Here is a 5,245-nt window from a genome sequence, read left to right as displayed (position 1 = left end):
CTCCCTCCAATCCTGTACCCCATCTCCACAGAGTGGGAAGGGTAGAAGGGGGAAAGGACAGGACAGGGCTCAGAACTGAGGGAGCTTGCTGGCAGCAGCTGCTGTCTCAACTTGCTGATCTACTTAAAAAGGCAATGTATTTAGAGTGGGGTCAGCATTTTTAAAGGGGCAATGCGCGTCTCACACACACACAGTGTGTGTGTCTCTCTCACACACACACACACACACAAAATGTGTCTCTGTCTCTCTCTGTCATGCTGTGTCTCCTCTCTCCATTTGTGCTGCCTTGTAGAGCGTGAGGTTACATTAACAATGTGTTAACCCTTGAGGGCACAGCCGAGTGCTAGTTCATCATTTAGCAGCAAGGCATTCCCTGGGAAATATCCCACCCTCTGGCTCCACCACCTCAACCAAGCTTCACAATCATCATTGCTGTGTACAATATTAAATTGTTTAAAACTTATATTGTGTGTATATATATCTATATATAAAATATAGGCTTTTGTCTGGTGAAAAAAATTTCCCTGGAACCTAACCCCCGCCCTCCCATTTACATTAATATTTATGGGGAAACTGGATTTGCTTAACATTGTTTTGCTTAAAGTAGCATTTTTCAGGAACATAACTACACGTTAAGCGAGGAGTTACTGTAGTTAAGCTTGTATGCAGTGTAGTTGTAGCTTTGTCAGTCCCAGGCTATTAGAGAGACAAGATGGATGAGGTAAAAGATTTATAATCTTTTACTGAATCAACTTCTCTTGGTGAGAGAGACAAGCTTTCAAGTCACACAGAGCTCTTCTTCAGGGCTAAATGCAAATTGGAATACTTTAGCATAAGTAGTTAGCACATATTGTAAGGGCCTGTTCAAGGTAGAGTGCCCCATTATGGTCATTCTCCCACAAATTTCTTTTCAGACACGCTACAGGACTGTATCAGAGCTCTCACTTGGCACAGTTAATTTTTATTAGGCCTTAGGGCCTGATCCAAAGAACCACTGAAGTTGAAAGAAAGACTAATTGACTTCAGTGAACTTTTCATCAGCCCATAGTGTGCACAACACTTTGCAAGTGAAAAATGGCTAAGACTTTGCTGCCAAAAGGAGCTTGCAATTAAATTATTTCTAGTAGCATTTTAGTATGGAAACTGGAGAACACTGTTAAAGGTGCTGATCCTCAAAGAGATCTGCAAATGCAGTTTCCAAGCAGGGCTCTGCATATGAATAAGGGCCCACACTTTGCAGGACTGGGGCCACAGTTATTTTTTTGTTCCCCTGATACTTGTGTCTCATATTTGCTATTCAATGCCGTATACAAATGAAACTGATTTTCATATGACTTTGCAAGCTGCTGTATGAAATTTGCATCTCATCTTATACTTGTCAATTGCAGATGTGATATTATTAAAGTGTGGACTAACAATGTTCAGGCAGGTGCTGCTGTTTAAAAAAAACAGCAAAGTAGGAAGAAGAGGCCAATATATATTAATGCTACACTAAGGACTCCTGGCATTTGATGACCTGAGTGTGAAGAAGTGACAAAATGGGACCCAATAAGGGAGTCCTTATACAGGCAAATCTTCCACTTAAATCAATGGGAATCTGGCCTTTGTAGGACATGCAGAATTAGGTCCTTTGAACGCAATAGCTTCCTAGGTTACAAGGATATAGAATTTCAGTGGGTTACAGAAATCAGATTATGAGGCTGTGGGAAATGGTGCAGACAGGGTCAACATCTTTACTATTAACAGAAATACCATTTGAATTCTCTGCACAGAAAAGTTTTTTTGTGAATTCTTCATTGCTCTCCCCTATATAAATCAACTGATCCACATTCACATTGCTTACTAAGCTCCAGTCATTTTTAGGGGTACCCTATGTTTATGCAGTACTCAGGAATAGTTTAAAAATTGGCAGGGCTCTGGCTTAGAGACAATGAGATAGGATTCTTGGCTGCAGCTGCAAACCTATTCACATTTATACTGATTTTCCATAGCGTAACTCTTGGAAAGAACACAAAACACACTGAAGAAGGAAAATTACACAGCTTTCCTTCATTAAAGAAAGTATTCCTGTGTGTGTTTTCCAAGAGGACATATTAGGATGGAAAATCTCCTTATTTTCTCTATAATATTTAACCTTTTGTTAACCTTTTTGTCTTAATTCCCAATCATTCTTTCATTGATGTTCCTATTTTATTAAATAACCCCCTCCCTCAAAATACAAATCTTAATCCAAAAGAAATGTCTGAGGAAAGATATTCCATTTCACAATGGACTGGCAGATATTTTTTCATCTCCTCCTCTTTTGATTCTTTATATTTTTTCACTTGCTAATTATTTTCAGCCAATTTCTGCTCTTACTTCTACCTGTAGGAATTGAGAGTAATTCCATTGAAGTTAGTGATCTTAACACAGTTTTCCACTAGTGGAAATTAGAGCAGAAATTGGCTCGTTAAATTCCTCTTAGAGCTAATTCTCTAAAGGGTCATGTCCCATTGATGGGGACTGACAATATTTTACTGACAAAGGACAGATCACAGGTGACTGGGAAAAGTACCTAATAGACATTAAGTTTGCAAAGCGCTACAGCATGTTTAAAGTGCTAGACAAGTAATACATAATGGTATATTTCAATCTGCCAAACGTGTTCTGGCATTCAAGGAAGAAATGAATTGAACTGTCACACGAGAACGTACGCTGCAGGAAACTCAAAATGACGTGGGATTCAGTGATTTAACAAAAAATTTTCTATTAACTCAATTTCGTGAGTTAGCATTTCTGCTGTAAGGAATGGGCAACAGCAGTAGGGAGAGAAACTCATGTTTGTTAGGAGTTAGATTTGGGTCTAAAAAAAGGAACAACTGATCCTGCATGCAAACAATCACTCTCTAACATCAATGTGTCTTGCCTGCTAAAGAACTATAGGAGTGGGCCCACAATGGCTAGTGGCTCAGGGGTATGAAATACATGATTAGCCTGATCCAAACAGATTTTACTGTGCCAATACAAGTGTACGTGTGTGTGCACTGCCTGTGGCTAGAGTCAGCAAATAAAAGCCACGTGGGGCTGGCTCATTCTCATTTACCTTCAGTTCTCCAAGGAGAAGGCAGGCATTTATTTGCTTATTGTGAAGGCTTATAACAACCACCACAGCACTTCACTTGAGGAAAGTTACTACAGGAGCCGAGAGAAAGAATGTGACTTTCAGCTGAATTCACATCTCTGTTTGCAGACATTTGCCATTTTAGTATTTAAGATTTTCTCATTAAGAGATATTGAAAATGCAACAACCACACAAGAAGGGGGGAGCACTATTCATTGCTTCCTTGAAGGCGAGAAATTTTAATGTGCATACATAAAAGGTTTGTTCTTACTCAAGCGTATAGTCATTTAGAACTAAACACACAAGGACAGTCTATAGGACCATAAAAACAGCCATTGGGAGAGGCAGTGTACTCTGCAGCATTTAACTCAGGGCTGAGAGCCAAGAATGCCTCCATTCACATCCCAACCCCAGCCAATGACTCATTGCATGGCCTAGGGCCCAATCCTACAAACCACCAACACCTAGCCTTGGATTTACTACTGTGAGCAGCCCCATCGACTTCACAACAGTGAGCAAGCGCAGGATTGGACACTTACAGCCCCATTACCTGGTATTCCAGCCTTGCACTAAGGAAGGGGGATTATTATTAATCTATTTTTGCACCTCTGGTATTGTCAGGTCTTCTGAGGGACAGCCCCATCCAAGTTAGATCAGAACTAGAGCTCCTCAAACATATTCTGCTTGTTTCCCATAGCTACGCATGGGTCATGGGAAGCAGAGAATAGCTGAAGCAGGGAAATGCTCTGGCAATGTTCTAGCCTGCCCTTACATTCTTGGTGGGAGGCAGATATAGTGCCATTACAGCAGCTCTGCACCACTGAGAGAGGCCTGTGACACTGGAAATATTCCCTGCCATGTTATTTCCATCCCCTTTCTACAGTGATGAACAGAGGCCAGGGGCAATGGAGAAGCAGCTCCAGTATATCTCCCCTCCTCCACAATTAGTACCTGAAAACATTTCTAATTAGTACCTGAAAACATTCCATGCTCCCTTATCCTTCCACTATTTCTTATAGAGCACAAGACATTGTGAAGTTTCTTAGTTTCCATCAATTGCCCAGGATCCAGTAGTACAAACCTTTGGATGATCTGAAAGCATCTCTTTAACTTGCTCCCATTCCACTACCCTGGCTGCTGGGAGAAAGGATAGGTAGTGTACCCCCTCTCCCAGAAACCAAGGTTTGTGCATAGAAAAAAAAAAGAGGATGAGACATAATAGTCACCAATCCAGACCCACCGCCATTTTTTCAAGTTTTCGCGTGACAGAGCAAGCAATTAAAATGAGCAGGCAATCAAAATAAAGACATATACATATTTAAAATCCAGCTGCTGAAACTGTGAGGGGGTGAAGGAAAAGAATAGCTCATTCAGAGTGGGCTTGGCCACAGAACTTTCAAAGAGTTACTATACCAAGTACATGAATATCTAAGATACACAAATATGCTATGGTGGGATTTTAAGATGTGCTCACTGTTGGGAGTTTTGTTACTGACTTCACTGAGAACAGAATTAGGCCAAGGCCTTTTGAAAATCCTACCCACCAGTATAGAGAGATGGGCCTGAGCTGTAAAACTGGATCAGAGTGTGAGGATACACGTCTTTACTTCCCAGTTAACTACTTGACTGCGAAATAATGTTCAAGCTATATAGAATGGTATATTATCAGCTGGCAAGACATGCTAACTCGAGTTGTAGCCTATATCCCAAGGAACCAGACAACTCAAGTTAAAAGCACCACCATACTCGAAATAAGGGTTTGGACAGACTCAAGTTAGGGGCAATACTTGAATTATGATTTAACTCTGCAGTGAAGACAAGTCCTGAGTGTGTTTGGATTGGGAGGTTTGGTTCTGACCAATCTCTAAGAATATACACACACAACAATAATTAAAAATTAAGAGCACGTTATTATAGCACAAATAGTTTTTTAAAACGTTTTTAACTATTGTGACCCTCTGGCAATAGGGTAAACAAAATGTAATAGGTTATTCATTTTGGCATTGTTTTCATTTTTCTTTTAGAGAAGATGGAAAGCCAGCTTGTCAATATATTTTATCCCAATGAGCCAAAGCCATGCATATTCATGATTTACATAGACAAAAAGCTGAAAAGATTAAAAATATAAATCACAGGACAGCAAAA

This window comes from Mauremys mutica, chromosome 11, assembly GCF_020497125.1.
Source record: "Mauremys mutica isolate MM-2020 ecotype Southern chromosome 11, ASM2049712v1, whole genome shotgun sequence".
Lineage (NCBI taxonomy): Eukaryota > Metazoa > Chordata > Testudines > Geoemydidae > Mauremys > Mauremys mutica.
The sequence above is the reverse complement of the archived record's forward strand: the minus strand, read 5'-3'. Positions refer to the sequence as shown.